The 18963-nt window shown below is 34.9% G+C and overlaps 1 long non-coding RNA gene across 1 annotated transcript; it reads right to left on the bottom strand.

Annotated features, from left to right (window-relative positions):
• Nucleotides 1–2266: 2266 nt before the first annotated feature.
• LOC124452894 lies at nucleotides 2267–3786 on the bottom strand. The gene is made up of 4 exons (XR_006950906.1): nucleotides 3714–3786; nucleotides 3409–3501; nucleotides 2700–2775; nucleotides 2267–2336 (listed from the first exon to the last, which is right to left on the bottom strand). It is a non-coding gene; the product is annotated as an uncharacterized LOC124452894 (long non-coding RNA).
• Between the last annotated feature and the right edge of the window lie 15177 nt (nucleotides 3787–18963).

Below are 18963 nucleotides of genomic sequence, written 5' to 3'. Positions count from 1 at the left end.
AACTAGGAGAGCAAAAGAACGAAATTCAGAAATTCTATAATCATGTTGCTGGTTCTGTTTTGAGCCAAGATATTAGTAACTGGATTGTCATTGACAACCATGGATCAACTATTGAACAGAACTACATTAATTTCCCATTGAAAATACGATTTTTTAAATTAAAGTGCATTGGTTTCTCTGACAGCACTTTTCTTATTGCTGCATGAAGGCAAACCTGTTTAAATAATTATAATGTAGGTGAAGATATTTAGCATGTTGTATAATTGTTATTATACAGACATTATTTATAATATTATGGCCTTGTGTAATGTATGTCAAGAACTTATTAACTCTCAAAAATGCTAACCTTCTTGCACTACTTTTCTCTTGTGTCCTTACAAATTACAGTTACCTATACTAATTTTTTCTAGGTTCAAACAACTTGACAAATTTTTGAATTTTACATTATGCCATGGAATTTTTGTTTTTGTCTTTTGGTAAAAATATCAGTAAATGACTTAAAAATCAAGTTTATCTAAAATAGTATTTTGTACAAAATAACTATACATAATTGGAAAAGTCTCATGTTGAAGGCCGATGTGGCTTCTTTTACTAGATTGCTACTCTTATTCTTTTAAATGATATCGTAATTCTTCAAAAGACATAAAAAGTTCTTTGTCATCAATTTTTGCTTCTTCCACATTCAATTTCATTGCAAACCAATGCATCTTATGTGAATTTTTAATCACCTGGAATTGAAAAACATATGGACTTTGTCAGATGATGCAGTACTGTATTTAATGTTTCATGCATGTCATGATAAGCTTTGCTTGAGCAAATATTTCAAGGTAGGAGCAAAATTTGGCACATTATTGAACAAAGTAGTTTTTATCTTGATTTTGATGTACTAACCTGTTTACTACACTGTGTAACAAACAATTCATTTACAGAAACACCAGATGGCATTCATAAAACTTTTAGCATAAAGCAAACCATTACACACCATCATCATGATTGTCCATAATCTGTCAAATTGTCCAGGCTAGCTGTTTAATACAGGTATTTTTTATTGTACGACATGTACCAAAGAGCTCATTAATTAATCTTGCACTGCATTTGATTTCAATACAGCTCTGTCCTTAATATTTGCTTCATATTTTCAGAAAAATATCATGAAAAAATCCTCCATTTCAACTCAGTTGAAACAAGGAGTTTTAAGATATGCATATCTCGATAAGAACTGGTTGCTTTGCCTCGTCCAGCAAGCGATTAAGTAAAGAACAAATAAGACTGGATATACATAACTTAAATTATAAGTTAGAAGTAAAAACATTCACAAAATATATACCATCACACTTCAAGTATTGACTTAAAACAAAACACTGAACACTTTAAATGGTAAACAATCTTACGTTGCTTACCTGTATCATGAAATGTTTCCTTTTCTGGCATTACTTCAGCATCCGTCTACCAAACAAGTTTGCAACATGTTTTAAAGATAAAATTTCTAAAAGTTTTTGTGTTTGGCATTGATATTTTATATAATCGCTATTGTGGTTGTCAAATCCGGGTGGGCGAAAAAAATTTCATTTTATGAGCCCGCGTCTTTCCGCTGACTTTGACAACCAAAATCCGCCATGTTTTTTGACCACGCGGCCGCGCGCTAATAATTGGGATTTACTATTTGTACAGCAGTTCATGTCGTGACGTCACTTGTGCCGATTGCGTAATAACACGAAAACTACATTTGAGAGATCATATGGAGAGATGGATCGATGACACTTCAGCTGTTCGTGGAATATGCGTGTATGAGTATGAGTGGGTGAACAAATCTCTAAACAATGTATCTTAATTTTTAAATACACTGTGTTTACAATGTATCTTAATTTTAAAATACACTGTTTAGATAACTTTTATATCTTTTTTTAAATAAACATGTATATTTAGCGATAAATTAGTAATTATCGACAGAGGATTTGCTCAGAAATCGTTCGAAATACAAGAATTATAATGTTGACAAAAGTGATTTGACTCGTTCTCGCATGGCTGATATCTCGGCATGATCGAATGATTGGCGAAAATCAGGAATTTTCATCAACATCTCTCAGTCAATGGTTCCTAGAAAATGGTGAGTAGAAAGTAAAATGTGTTAAGATAATTAGTAGAGTTTTGCCATATATAAAACAACAAACATGATTAATAAAGCTACAGGTAGTTGTGTATGTCATTGTTCAAATAACTAAGATAAGTCTTAGATTATTAACTGTGCATGGTGTGCATGGAGTTACCTTAATTAACATCTCTGCAAATTTCATGACATAAACTCCACAGTCAACTGAGTTTGGTTGCTGTGGTACCTAAAACATGTGAGATCGAAAAAGATGTTTATGGATGAGGGTTTACAACTATATATATATATATTTCATATATTTGTATATATGAAATATATATATATATATATATATATATATAGATATATATATATATATATATATTATTATGGATAATATTCCTGGATAAAAGAGCGCTCAATATTCTATATATTAGAAGAGCGTAAGATAAACATATATACAAATATGATTCAATATTATCCCCTGAAGAGTGAGAAATCACGAAACAGGCTTGTCGGGATGAAATTGTAGTTTTTGTGTATTTTCTTCTTCTCATCAATATATATATACATATATATATTTCTTTGGGTACCTTACAAATTGACTTACCAATGGGTAAACAACCCGATTGCTCCTAAAATCATGTTCAAGTTTTTTTCGGGCTGCCCATTCAACGTTTAGGTATCTAAAGTCAAGAAATGTGTTGATAATATTAAAAATATATATAAAAATATTGTGTGGATATGTTAAAACACTCAATACCTTGATGCTACAGGTTGTTCCTTAACAGTTTCATTTGTTTTGTGCTCGATACCAGAGTAGAGCAAAATGTAGTGACAAACTTGGGTTACTTCATACGACTTTAACAAATTTGTAGTCAATATGAAGTCTTATGAAGTAACCCAGGTTTGTCTTTATATATGTATACAAACATGCATGTTTCAGCGTTCTACGTCTTGTCAGTGAAAATTGGTACATGTAGATACATGAATGGTCACTGGATCCCATACATCTGCTCTCTATATAATAAATATATATAAAATTTACATATATATTATATATATATTATATATATATATATTTATTATATATAATTCAGTTTACAAATTAACATTAAATAAATATATGTATATTTATTTAGCTATTATGCAAAGCTCACTTTCCTGATGGATGTTTGAGCACCCTGGCTCCATTAACTCTCTCTTGTAATATATATGTGAATATATATAAATATATATTATATATTATTTAAATTTATATATTTATATATATATATATATATATATATATATATATATATATATATAATTCAATTTACCTCATTATAATATCTGTAGTATGACGGTGATGTACTGTCACCAATCCTGGTCTTGTTGGACAGTTCATAGAATCAAACACTACTATTGTTGTGCTAAAGTAAAAAGTGACAATCATTTTGTATTTCAGATTTAAAAATTCTGTTTGTACAGCAGTTCATGTTATGACGTTACTAGTGTTGTTTGTCACTAATTTAGGGTTCGTATTGTGAAAAACTAAGTATATGGTAGTATGGGTATGAGGTGCATGATATTAAAAAATAAGGAAGGTTTTGGTATTGTGTGGATATGTTAAAACACTCAATACCTTGATGCTACAGGTTGTTCCTTAACAGTTTCATTTGTTTTGTTAAATAGCACTATAAGAATCCAGTGCAGCCTTAAAAAAAAGTTAAAAACCCATCACATATTTTGCATGCATGTAATATACACAAAATACAATTTCATTCGATATTGATGAACAATAATTGTTTACAACATTACCCTTTGTTGACAGGTATTAGAACTATGTTCTTATTCCAGATGGCGACTTTCCTAGTGAATGATTTTGCACACTCCCAAAGTTCCCTGATAGGAATAAGACAAAGCATACATGTACAGTATGTAAAAAGGAGACAAAATGAATTATGGTGAATGCCAGATTAGTAATGACCAGAGTGACCTGAAAAATATTTTATAATTGTATAATTGTTGATATTTTGATTGCAGTTGCATTATTATATATTTAAGTTACAGATACAAATACAACAGATACAAATTGACACACCTGTCATTTCTGGGAACCTTTTTTTCAGCTCCATTTGCTGTTGTGATGGTTTTATGGGTAGATGACCTGAGCTTGGTACAGAAATAGCTTGACAATGCAATGGTGGATTGTTTCACATTTTCATCAGCATATTCAAATTTGAGGTATCTATATAGCAAGAATAATAATTATATTAATTATTAATCTACTGGATTGTTTTCATTGGGAAAAAATCATCAATTAACCCATTAATCCTCTCTCTTTTTACAAGTACTGTACAAGGCAAGTAAAATTTTCTGTAATTATAAAATTAAAATAACAAAGTGGAGTGAATTGCAACTTAGTAATGAGTTATTGATGCCCATAAGCAATTAAAACAAATACTGTACTACACTTCTTGTAACTTTCTTACTGAAGAAAAGCTTCAATAATGAGGTCGCTAACAAGACAGCCTGGATTTAAACATTGAAGTTCAGCTGGAATCAGGAGATTTCTGTACATGTTTCTCCAGTTATCAGATGTGGCATGTAGACATGAGTAGAAATTCTGTTGCTCTTCTTGTTCTCCATCCTCTATCGTTACTACTGGAACATTGACCTTGTACATTTTCTTTAGCATATTTGCCCTTGTACCAACGCGATTTCGATGCCACCAATCCAACCGTTTTTTTCCTGTTTTTTTTCATCTTTGCCATGCAACCGATATTCTTTAACTTTTCCATTTTTCGTTTACTGTTTTCCTTTCTTGACTTTTTTGGAGAAGCACGAATATGTATCCCTTCACTGCTCTTTGGCACAGTGGCACTGATCTTAGAAATAAGGGTCTGCAGCTCTTTCGTCACATCACTCAAAACGTCTGCATCTTGGCTTAGGTAAGTCAGTTCTTTAAGTTGCTGTAATGTAGCCCTTGTTATATTTGCTGCATGTTTTGCAGTATCTCGTACGATTGTCCTTTTTTGTGGAAGTTGTCCCACAGCAACTGGTTGTACATTTTTGCTGTCTTGGCTACTTGACTCGATTTTGTCTGTGTGGGTGCTGGTGTTATTGTCGTCAATTTCCATGTCTTCTGGTTGATCATCATCACATTCCAATTCATTAACATCCTTATCAATCGTGTACAAAGATGATTCTCTGTAGTTTAGTGGCAGGTTATACCAGTCAACACTTGTGTTTTCAAACACTGCAAACATATGCTTACAGGGGCATTTGAATTTTCTCCAGTCAGGGCAGCTGCAAGTGGGAGAGGCTAAATCAACCGAGTAAGTCTGCTTTGAACTCTCTGATGTTACTTGAAATCTTAACTCTCCAAGATCTTGCACGTCCTTCGTTGTGTACACTGCTGACGAATGTATTCTTTGCATGCAATGCTTGATAAATCCATGAGGCCGACCATGCAGAAATTCTGGAATTTCTTTGTTGTAAGCCTTGATGTTCTTATTAAGCTTCAGATTCTTCAGCACGTAGAGTTTGTACTGTTCTGGGCAAAAGCATTCCACAATTACTTTAGCAACACCGCTTAGTGCTATGTCAGTTCCCTTTGAGAGGTAGTTATACTTGAAAACTTTATTTTGTGCTTCAATACCATTATTTGTATTGATCTTAATGTCTATTTTAGGTTCCCTATATGCTCTTGCCCATCGTTTTTCCTCAGGAAACCACGTTCCTTCGAGCCATCTCTGAGCTTGGGCATTATTTTTGTACACATCTGAATCTACAAGCTTCTTTTTTGCTTCTGCAACATTTGTAAATGGAGATTCTGTATTTGAAATCCACGGCGCGTAAGCCATGCTTCTTAAGAGGTGTAGCAACTTCTCTCTATCCTCGGATGTCAGACCATGCTCACTTTTCTTTGTCCATCTTTTCCATGCTTGTTCCCTGTGGAAATCACATAGAAACACTGATGTTCCCACGTCCTGAAAAACTGAAATTCGGAGAAAAAATAAAAAATCAACTAACTACTGTACATATAATGAGGCATGGCATTCTCAATGACTATGCTCTTACTGCAACTTACTCTACGTTCTCGCAATTAGTAAGCCCTCAGCAAGCCATTTAATTCTAAAATAGTTTTTCAGACCCTTGACAATTTATAGTATAGTTTAGCAATGTTGCAACTTACCTGACTCAATGGAATGAATTTCAACAACTGAGAAGTCGGTCATAAAATTTGCTGGCTTCCATTCAGGATTCCACTCCCGCAAGACGTCAAGTGCTTCACTTACTTGCTCTTCCGTTTCATCTTGAACAACAAAATCTCCTAAAAAAAGTGTTGTATATTGCTTAAAAACAATTGGACTTCACAATGCACCGTGCACCAGCAGCAGTCAATTGCCAGCGTAGAGAAGGAAGCAATGGCCATAATTGAAGCTGTCAGGAAGTGGCAACATTTTCTTGCAGGCAGACATTTTACACTCAAAACCGATCAGCAGTCAGTCGCCTTCATGTTTGACAACCGAAGACGCACCAAAGTAAAGAACAATAAAATCCAGGACTGGAGGCTAGAACTAGCCTCTTTTAGCTACACCATAAAATACCGGCCCGGTAAGGATAACGCTGCTCCCGACTCATTCACCCGGGCTTTCACAGCTTCCATACCTGCAGCTAGCCTGCCTTACTGAGATACACGCTGCTCTATGCCACCCAGGTGTCACTCGATTGTTACATTTCATAAGGTCGAAAAACCTCCCTTACTCTACAGAAGAAGTTAAGAGGGTGTGTTCTAGTTGTAGGGTCTGTGCTGAGCTCAAGCCCCAATTTTACAAACCACAGCAAAGAGTCCTCGTCAAGGCTACTCGACCTATGGAGCGACTCAGCGTGGACTTTAAAGGTCCACTACCTACGACTACTAATAATCCCTATATGCTAACAGTCGTGGATGAGTATTCACACTTCCCTTTTACTTTCGCCTGCCCAAACATGAGTTCATCAACCGTTATCAGATGCTTGGATCAATTATTCACTCTGTGTGGGACGCCAGGCTTCATCCATTCAGACCGAGGTGCCTCATTCATGTCCCAGGAACTTAAAGAATACCTCTCTCAGAGAGGCATCGCCACGAGCCGAACTACACCCTACCACCCGATGGGCAATGGCCAAGTAGAACGCTATAACGGTATAGTGTGGAAAGCTATTCGCTTATCTCTCAAGTCAGCAAGCCTGCCGGACAGTAAATGGGAAATGGTACTCCCTGACGCGCTTCATTCAGCAAGGTCTCTCCTCTCCACTGCCACCAACTCAACTCCACATGAGAGATTTTTTGGCTTCCAACGCCGTTCGACACATGGTACTTCACTTCCCACCTGGTTACAGTCCCCCGGACCGGTTCTGCTCCGCCGATATGTGAGAATGACCCACTTGTTGACCAGGTAGAGTTGAAGGAAGCTAACCCTACTTATGCCCATATTAAATATTTGGATGGCAGAGAATCAACGGTATCACTGAGAGATCTGGCATCATGGCCCCCAGCACAAAATCACACCATCCCTGCTACCGTGCCGCCTATTGCAGAGGGAAAGGACCAGGCACATGTTCCGGCTGAGCATCAAGCAGTTGAGAAGGAGAGTATTTCAACTGAATTGGGACAGCAACATGCCCCTCTGAGGCGCTCAGTGCGTGTCGTAAAACCACCAACCCGTTATGGTTTTGAAGACGAATAGACTCTAAACTTTGAACTCATAAGTGTTATTATCAGTTCTGTTTGAGGGAGGGAGAATGTTGTATTATTGTTTTATTGGTATTGGTCTCCCTGTGCCACTATCTGCGGTACTTCAGACCAGCGGTACTCATATATATATAATCCGCCATATTATTGTTTTGTAGTATTTTAAGTAGTGTTTTAAAGTTAAATAAAGCCAGAGAATGGTAAATTACAACAATATACATTGTTAAAAATTTGTTGAGTAAATTTGATTTTTCTTTGTTTAACTCCCACAGTCTCACCTGGTGTTTGTTGTTACAGGATGTTGGAACGATGTAGTCTGGATACACGGTTAACTCCCTAACAGTGATCTGGGCCTTACACCCAAGCTTTTTAGTTGGCTGCATTCGAAATCGTCTTTTTTGGCCAGTTGGATGGCCTTTGATTCCCTATAGTATAGGTTGAAGAGTACTGCAGTTAATGTTAAAAATGATTTGTTCAAAAGTATATTATCTATTATAATTACGTTATAGGTGTGGTTCGAGTTTATAGAGTTTAATATTTCAGGTTTCAAGACTACGTACCTCCTCAGAATCTCTATTTGTCGGCCTGCAGGGTCCATAAATACACTCTAGTAACCGTATTCCATTGATACAAAACGCAGTGCCAAAAAATGGTATGGATAGATCACCAACATTGCTGCTCCATCTCAAACTACCTTTAATAACAACAATTATTACAAAAAATGTTGATAATTTTATTTATAATTATATATTTACAACAACTGATGAGTAACGTGAGTTATGAACAAAATTTATAGTGAGTGAGAAGTGGAACTTTCGTCGAAACAATACAATTTTTCACGTGTAAAATACTACAAGTGCAATACGTATCAGTTTAATTTATGTACCTTCATTTCCATATCGCTTTGCCGAACCTCGTAGCGCAGACAAACGAAGCTTGAAAGATGTCGATCCAGCAACTTCGTATTTTTGTAAAAACTCGTTCAAGTTAGTCTCTCCATCAATCCAGCCTGTGAAATATTCACCATTCTCTACGACCTCTTTTAAATATCGGCTTATAACCTGTCGAATATCTCCATTGTTTGCATTATTTAAATTACCCGCCATTATGCAAATGATCGCGCAAAAATAAACTTGAAATTGACTTAATTTCATCGCTCAAAAGTAGTTTTCGTGTTATTACGCAATCGGCACAAGTGACGTCACGACATGAACTGCTGTACAAATAGTAAATCCATTGAGTTCTATAAGACCTGGAGGGGAAACGTCATCAAAATTACTACAAATTATCAGCGCGCGGCCGCGTGGTCAAAAACATGGCGGATTTTGGTGGTCAAAGTCAGCGGAGAGACGCGGGCTCATGAAATAAAATTTTTGTCGCCCACCCTGATTTGACCACCACCAAAATTTCATTACAAAACTCCGGTAAGTAGCACAGTATTAGTTTTACTATTTTGTTTTTAACACGATACTTGAAGAGTGTTTCTACTACTAAGTTTTAATTTAAAGTTATTTTGGTCCAGTCTTGTTTGTTCTTCACTTAATCGCTCGCCAGACGTGGCGAAGCTGTCAATTTTTCTCGAGTTTTGCATCCATCTTGTATCATGATCAAGGCATCAAGCTAAACTCTCCTGATTTGAATTGAGTTTACCTCTCAAAAATGGGACATAATTTGTTCATGTTTTTTTTTGAAAAGATGAAGGGAAAGTTTACAACAGAGTTGTGTTGAAATTGAATGCAGTGCCATGCAAAATTAATGAGAACTATGGTATATGTTGTATAATAAAAATAACTATTAAACTGTTTTCCTGCTCAATTTGACTGACTGTTTTGTGTAGACAATTATAATGAGATTGAAAAGTTGGATTTATGCAAACAATTTTAAAGTACTACTTAGCGTTTCTGTAAATGAAGTATTTATTATTATAGTAAACAGGTTACTACTTCAAAACCAAGATAAAAGTAGTGTGTTGAACAATGTGCTAAGATTTGTTTCTACCTTGAAATTTTTGTTCAACAGTAGCTTATGATTATATCATTAATATGCATGAATAATTAAACATATTATTGTCTCATCTCATTAAATCCATACTTGGTATGATTCCAGGTCATCCACAAATTCACATCGGATGCATTGGTTACAATGAAGTTGAATGTAGAAGAAGCAAAAATAGATGGCAAAGAAATTCTTTGTGTCTTATGAAGAATTAGTAGAAATCAATACAAAGAATTCTTTAAACAAATTGTAAACAAATTTAAATTTGCTCATGGTCAAGCAACCTAGTCAAAGAAGGAAAGTCTGTCTTCAGCATGTGACCTTTCCAATTATTTAGTTTCTTTGTACAAAATACTATTTTCGAGAAACTTGATTTGTAAGTCTTTCATTAATATTTTTTTGCCAAGAGATAAAAGGAACTAATTCAAAGGCTTGATATAAAATACAAAGATTTAACAAGTTGTTTATCATTTAATTCCCAAATGTTAGTTTGTACATATAAATAATTAGTATTGGTAGCTGTAAGTTGTTTAAGCAAAACAGAAGAGTAGTAGTGCTCAAGGGGGTTAGCATTTTTGAAAAATTATATCTTGTTCATGACATATATTACACAATTACAAAAAACTGTAAGTAATGCACAATAATATCTATAGAACTTGATACATTTCTTCACCTACACTGTCAAATAACTATTTTGCCTTCATGCAGCAATAGACAGTGTTTTTGTCAGAGAAACCAATGCACTTTAGTTTCCAAGTTTGTAATTTCAATGGAAAATTAATGTAGTTCTGTTCAGTAATAGATCCAAGATTCTGCCAAGCTGTTTACAAAATACAAATTACCAAGCAACAGTGTCATGGTGTTTTGAATTTTTTTCTTTTTTGTAGCTCTTCTAGTTCAACATACTTTCTTTATGAGTTTTCATTAGATTTATCAGGTAATGACAATACACTTATGATACTTATCCATGGTAAATTTTCAGTTGACTTATGTCGTAGGACTGAAGCAAACATTTTCTCGCTTCCTTAGGAGCATTTTAACACAGATTTATCCATTTGAGCAAGAAAAATAGTTGCACCAAACTGTTTAGAAACAGTAAACACACAGAAGCATGAAATAATGTATACGTTTGATGAGATTGACAGGTCTACTAAAGAATGCCGTTTGATTTTCACTTTTAAAAGGTTAAAATGTCATAAAATAACTTAAATGTTACATCCAAAATATGCGTTTCTCTACCGTCGATTTTCTTTATTTTGATGTGTGTCTGTACTGTGTTTTTCACGCAATGCTGAAGCATTATTTTCACATGATATGCTGTCGGTATCGTAATTGTTTTTTTTTTTTCTCACTTGTTTTCGTTCATACAAAGAGTATTAGAAATCAGGAGGGAGTGAATATTGAAAAATTTTTAAAGTGGAAGTTTGACCACCAAAATCCGCCATTACCGCCATGTTTTTGACGACGGGTCCAGGCCCCTTGCCCCTCCAGGTTTATAGAGCTCAATGTAGTGTGGCGGTTTTGGTCCAGAAATTCCACTTACAAGTGCTGTCACTCGCTGTTCTAAAACTGTTTGTATGAACGAAGCAAGTGAAAAACAGTACGATCGTAATAACTTCAGCGACCGTGAAAAGCGTGAACACATCAAACGATGGCGCATTGGATCTGTTAAAGATTGACTATGACATTTGCTAGCACAGGAAATCAAACGGCGTCTACTGAACCTGTCAGTCTCATCAAACATACGTATTTCAATAACTTTAATGTCGTTTGACTGTTGTAAACGGTTTGTTGCTCTTCTTCCTTCAAATGGATGGAAATGTATTATGCTCTAAGGAAACGAAAAGCGCTTCAGTCGGTATGAAATTGACTGGTTACCATGGATAAGTATCGCCAGAGATAACATTACCTGATAAATCTAATGAAAAGAAACCCATGTTGAACAGAAGAGCGAAAATTCGAAAACGCCATGTTGCTGTTACTGACGAGCTATTTTAATAGCAACACGGCGAAATCTTGGATCTATTACTGTTTGAAATTTGATGATACTTTCCGTTGGTACGACTTGAAACTAGAATGCGTATTTCTCGACAAACATGGCATGAAAGGCAAAACAATTTGACAGTGTGGAAGAAATTTGTCAGAATTCTATATGTGTGTGCGTACCCACGGTTTTGGAGGTGACCAATAGCAATGTGAACAGATAGCAATTTTTTTCGAAAATGCTAACGCGGCCTTTATAACTACTGTTTTAATACCAATATAATGTACTGGTTTTGTGATTTCTGCTGTAATTCAAGCACAATGCTTTATACCTATACAACTGTCTATTCAGCATAATTGTAACCAGTGCATCTGATGTGGTATTGGATCACCTGGTGTACCGAAACAACAATTTAGTAATAATATGTTTGTTTTTCATGCATATTGTCGTGTAATCATAACCTGGTGAACGAAATTTCGAATAGGCCAGCATTCGGCGTACACTACTAAATCTTGGTTGCGGAAACAATAACTCCTGTTTGCCTAATAATAAATACTTCATTTACAGAGAAACACTAAATGTACTTTAAAGTGTTGCGCCATCCAACTGTCATTATGTCTGCATAACAGTCAATCAGAATGAAACAATTTCTTCGGGCCCAATAGTTATTTTAATATACAACATACCATAGTTCTCATTAATTTTGCATGTCTTTTTATTCAACACAACTCTGTTATGGCTTTCACTTCATCTTTCAAAACATGAGGCTAAATTATGCCCCATTTTGGGAGGTAAACTCCAATTCAAATCGAAGTTAACGACCTTGATCATGTTGAATAATTAAAACTCAGTGTTTAGCTCGTCTGGCAACATTAATGAACAATACTGAACCAAAATAACTTTAAATTAAAACAGTAATGAAACACTCACCAAGTATCGTGTTAAAATAGTAAAACAATAAATATACTGAGTCAAATGTTTCACTTTTCTTGTCTTTGTTTCCGGCGTCATAGGCCAGAAGTTGGCGGTTTATTGAAGTAGGTTTTGAAAGATGTTTATGTTAGGAAATAAATAGTTTTGATATTTTCTATACTCGCTATCATTGGTGAACCAAATCAGGGGTGGGCGACAAAAATTTTATTTCATGAGCCCGCGTCTCTCCTTGACTTTGACCACCAAAATCCCTCATGTTTTTGACCACGCGGCCGCGCGCTAATAATTTATACTAATTTTGTTGACGTTTCCCCTCCAGTTATTATAGAACCATTGAGTTCTATAATAACTGGAGCGGCTAACTTTACTGGGGCGAGGATGCCAAAAAAATGGCGGCCAACGGACGTATTTCCGCTGAAATGATCGCTTTGCAAAAAAATAATATTCTCGACCTCCCTGTCTATAGTAAATTATAAAAGAATTTTCAAAAACAAACGATATCACAGAATATGGATATCGTTAGTTCCATATAATCTGTGACGATTCTTTTTTGGCATTTCTTTTATAATGCCAACACTTCAATCTTTCAATTGTTGGATGTCGTAGTTTCCACAAAAAGGAACATATCGCTTCTCACAGGTGAGGTAGTTGTTTGTTTTGTTAGTCCGTCAACGATTGAAAAGCAATTATACATGCACTTGAAAACCATAAAATACATGGCTAAAGGAATCGTACTTTTAAGACCCCAGCTTAGACGCAAATATACTGATGTTTTCCGCAAAACTCTGTATACTTGTAAAATTCTTATAAAATTCTATGTAGCACTTTTCTGTCATTTGTTAATGCATGAAATCGTAAATTTTATCTATTTTGCAAAATAGTTTCCCTAAAACAAAAAAGACACTGCACACATTTTGCTCTGTATCCAAAAATGTGATCTGGTATCAAAAGAAATGATCAGCCCCAACGGGTACCCATGATTTGGAGCAGAGCTTGTTATGTTCATACAGGGAAGATCAAGGAGTAAAGATGACTGGAAGATGTTATTGACCAGGCAGAGTCTCTTGAAATGATAATGCTGGGATAATTGAAGTTTATTGTCTGCCCTATCAGAGTTATTTAATTTGATTGTGGTCAAATTCTATGGATGGGAATAGGATTCACTAAGGATGCCTTAGATGCTTTGAAGTTAAAGTTCATGATCCAAAGAAAGATGGCAAAGAAGGTTGTGTGTGTTTGATGCTTAATGAAATGTCAATTCACAAACATGTGTAAAATGGGAAGGCCAAAGTTTGTGTCTATGTAAACATTTGTACTGAGATTGATGACTCGATGCAGATGTGAAGCTTCCAAACTGTATAAATCCATTGGGTTTATGTAACTAATGTTTTAAATCATGTCATATCTTTATCAAAATATTTTTAGTTGAGTGTTGTTTTGAATGTTACTAATATCTAATGCACTATAATGAGCATTAAAGATTCAGTGATAAAAACCTTTAAAGTTACTGTACTGTATATTTCTTATATATTTCTTATAGTTCTTTAAGAAAATTTGAGCTTATTTACCTATTAGAGTACAGAATGGAGATTTATCATACATTATTGCTGCTTTTTTAAAGAAAAGGTTTTTCACTTTTCAAAGCTTTTCACAAATTTTTTGCTTCTTATTTCTTCATGAGATTGATGATATAGAGGTAATATAATCCAATGACTTTCTAATTTCTAAAAGCTTTTAAGCTTCTAGCATGGTACACTATAGGAATGTAATTCATTTTGGTTTTATTGCCTTGCTATGACATATCTACTTGCACTTCATGTTCTTGTATGAACAAAACACCAGATGTAGATACTCAGAGAACAAAATGCACTACCAACTGCTTATGAAATTTATTATTGAGGTGAAAACTGTGTTAATCATTCAAATTATAGTGCATATATTGCAAATATGGGAAAAGAAACAAAACAAGTGAAAGAAGGTAGAGAGTATTAAAACTACAAATGGTGCAACATTGGAAGCATAAGTGTTTTTGATGAGTTATTTGTAATTTTTTGATATATCAATACAACAAAATCAAAATGTGCTACAATAACTTCACAAGTGGCTGATGCAGTTGCACTTCAGAACATCAAAAGGTTTTAAAGTAATTTCTACACAATATTGTTTTTTATTTACCAAACCTATGCAGACTTGAGTCTTTTGAAATTTCATATGAAACTCCAATTACAGAAAATCCGTAAATATCAGAGATTTATTATGGCGCTTTTTAAAACAAGTAAAATCCACAATTGTGGCGAAAAAAGCCATTTACCCACATTGCATGAAAGAAAAGAAGCAAAGAATACTTGATGATAACAAATAAGCTGACTTCTCTCTCAGTGAACCGTGGAGATGGTGCCAATATACTTTTTGTATAGACTAAAGAGTTTAATCGATCAAACAAGTTTGACGCTGGTAAAGAAAACGACGCACATCTGCATTCATACATGTGTAGCCGATATAGGTCTTTCGTCGATAGTTATAAATGTCATCCTCGTAGCGGCAGATGCTTGTGACAACCACAGTTGACTCGCTGTTATGAATTTGAGTTTACCTTGATTTTCATCAAATTGCTTGCCAGATCCAAATACACATACATTTTCTCCTCTTTCCTCAGGAGGTGGGAAGTGTGAAATTTTCAGAAAAAGCGGTCAATTTCAGTAAATCTCAGCGGCAGCGGACGAAATCCGCCATGTTTTTTACAACATCAGATATCTAAGGCCGCGCTTGAGATAGCCGCTCCAGTTATTATAGAACTCAATGTATAGAACTCAATGGCCATTACCGCCATGTTTTTGACCACGAGGCCCAGGCCCCTTTGCCCCTCCAGGTCTTATAGAGCTCAATGACCGTGACGTAGTAATACAAATTCAGCTCAGTGTAGCTCATTGAGTTCTATAATAACTGGAGCGGCTATCTACTAAGGAGCGGGTGTAAAATGGCGGCCAACGGACGTATTTCCGCTTCAGAATGATCGCTTTACCAGAAAAATGTCTTCTCGACCTCCCACCAATTGTCTATAGTAAATTATAAAGAATTTTTCAAAACAAACACGATATCACAGAAGATGGATATCGTTAGTTCCATATTCTGTGACGATATCTTTTGGCCTTTCTTTATAATGCAGCACTTCAATCGTTCAATTGTTGGATGTCGTGGATTTCACGAAAAGGAACTTATCGCTTCTCCCCGGTGAGATAGTTGCTTATTTTGTTAGTCAAATCAACGATTGAAAAGCCATTATATATGCACTTGAAAGCCATGAAATACATATTAAGATCGGTATTTTTAAGACTGACAGACATAAAATATACTGATGTTTCCTGTTTTGTTTGTAAAATTCTGCATACTTTTCTGTCATTTGTTATTGCATGAAGTCGTAAATTTACCCATCTATTTGCCAGAAATGGTTCCCTAAAACAAAAGACCCTGCACACATTTTGCTCTGTAAAGTATCAAAAGAAATGATCAGCTAACAGTACCCATGATTTGGAGCAAGAGGTTGTTATATATTCTATTTGCTGACAACATACAGGGAAGACCAAGGAGTAAAGATGACTGGAAGATGTTGTGACCAGGCAGAGTCTTAAAAATGATAATGCTGTAAAGATATTGTGATTTATTGTCTGCCCTATCAGAGTTATTGGTGATCATGGTCAAATTCTATGGATGGAGACAATGGATTCACTAAAGATACTTGAATGCTTTGAAGTTAAAGTTCATGATCAAGAAAGATGGCAAAGAGGTTGTGTGTGTTTTGATGCTTAATGAATTGTCAATTCACAAACATATAAAATGGAAGGCCATAAAGTTTGTGTCTATGTAAAAACATTTGTGCAGAGATTGATGATGATTCGATGCAGATGTGAAGCTTCAAACTTAGCCTTATAAGCCATTGGTTTTATATAGCAATGTTTAAATCATGTCATATTTATCAAAATATTTTTAGTTGAGTGTTGTTTAAATGTTACTAATATCTATTGCACTATACTGAAGCATTAAAGATTCAGTGATGAAACTTTTAAAGTTACTGTACTGTATATTTCTTCATTATTACAGTTTTGCTTTAAAGAAACAGTTTGAGCTTATTTACCTATTAGAGTTACAGAATGGAGATTTATCATATGCATTAATGCTGCATTTTAAAGAAAAGTTTTTCACTTTTCAAAGATTTTCTACAATTTTTGCTTATTTCTTTTCATGGGATTGATGATATGTAGTTAATATAATCCAATAACTTTATAATTTCTAAAAAGCTTTTAAGCTTCTAGCACAAAATTACACTATATGTATTTAATTCATTTTGGTTATATTGCCTTGCTATGACATATCTATTTGCACTTCATCATTCTTGTATGAACAAAACATCAGATGTGGATACTCAGAACAAAATGCACTACCAACTCTTATGAAATTTATTATTGAGGTGAAAACTGGGTTAATCATTCAAATTTTGTACTTATAATGCAAATATAGGAAAAACAAAACAAAGTGAAAAAGAAGGGTAGAAGTATTAAAACTACAAATGAATTATGAACACCATTGGAAGCATAAGTGTTTTGATGATTATTTGCATTTTGCCCAATTCATATATCAATACAACAAAATCAAAATGTGCTACAACTTTACAAGTATTTGATGCAGTTGCACTTCAAAACATCACAAAAAGGTTACTTAAAGTAATTTCTATACTATATTGTTTGTTTTCATTTACCAAACCTATGCTGACTTGAGTCTTTTTGAAATTTAATAGGAAACTCAATTACAGAAAATCCGTAAATGTCCAGAGATTTAATATGTACTTTTTTAAAGAAACAAATAAAAATCCTACAACTGTGGCGAAAAAAGCCATTGCCCATTGCATGAAAAGCAGCAAAATAGCAATGATAACAAATAAGCTAACTTCTCTCTCGTGAACCGTGGAGATGAACTATGATATACTTTTTTGTATAGACTAAAGAGTTTAATCGATCAAACAAATTTGACGCTGGTAAGAAAACGACGGACATCTGCATTCATACATGTGTAGCCGACATATAGAGTCTTTCGTCCATAGTTATAAATGCATCCTCGTAGGAGCAGATGGCAACAACCACAGTTGACTCGCTGTTATGAATTTAAGGTTTTACCTTGATTTTCATCAAAAATTGCTTGCCGAATCCCAAATACGCATATACATTTCCTCACTCTTTCCTCAGGAGGGAGTGGGAAATTGTAATTTCGGAAAAGCGGTCAATTTCGGTAAATCTCAGCGGCAACGGACGAAATCCGCCATTTTTTTGGCGTCATCAGATATCTAAGGCCGCGCTTGAGATAGCCGCTCCAGTTATTATAGAACTCAATGGTGTAGCTGGATGATGAAACAAATTTTCGCTAAAAATTTCGACACATAAAAACGCCATATTTAGCGACGCATTTTTTAATAATGCGGCTGTAATCAAAATGATACTCACATGTAAACAATCGACGAAGGTTTTTAACAATATTTCTCAATCATCAATGTACATTTGTTGTCAATATACTGTCAGTGTTAAGGTATTTAAAGCATTTAGAAACTATAAACGTTCCAATCTGATATATTTCTTGTATTTTGCTCGTATTGATTGTAAGTTATAATATGTTGTGAAAGATTAACTATTCAATTTTATGACTGATGCACTCGCATCAGTTGCACCAGCCTGGATCCGCCCCTGGTTATATTTATCGCACAAATTGCTTGTCTCCGCCATATTGATATTTCTATAAGTAAATTACATGAAGTATTTCATTAAGCCGAAAGCCGAAGCTATCATTGAGTTCTGTACATAGATATGTCTACTATATCTATGGTTCTGTAATAACTGAAGCGGCTATCTCAAGCGCGGCCTTAGATATCTGATTACGCCAAAAAAGGGGCGGATTACGTCCGTTGCCGCTGAGATTTACCGAAATTGACCGCTTTTCCGAAAATTTCACAATTTCCCACTCCCTCCTGAGGCAAGAGTGCGGAAAATGTATGTGTGTATTTGGGATTCGGCAAGCAATTTTTTGATGAAAATCAAGCTAAAAACCTTAAATTCATAACAGCGAGTCAACTGTGGTTGTCAGTTATCTGCTCTTACGAGGATGCATTTATAACTATCGACGAAAGAGCTATAATATATGTCGGCTACACATGAATGAATGCAGATGTGGGTCGTTCTTTTACCAGCGTCAAACTTG

The sequence above is a fragment of the Xenia sp. Carnegie-2017 genome, unplaced genomic scaffold (genome assembly GCF_021976095.1).
Source record: "Xenia sp. Carnegie-2017 unplaced genomic scaffold, XeniaSp_v1 HiC_scaffold_25, whole genome shotgun sequence".
Classification (NCBI taxonomy): Eukaryota; Metazoa; Cnidaria; class Anthozoa; order Malacalcyonacea; family Xeniidae; genus Xenia; species Xenia sp. Carnegie-2017.
The sequence above is the reverse complement of the archived record's forward strand: the minus strand, read 5'-3'. Positions and strand labels throughout refer to the sequence as shown.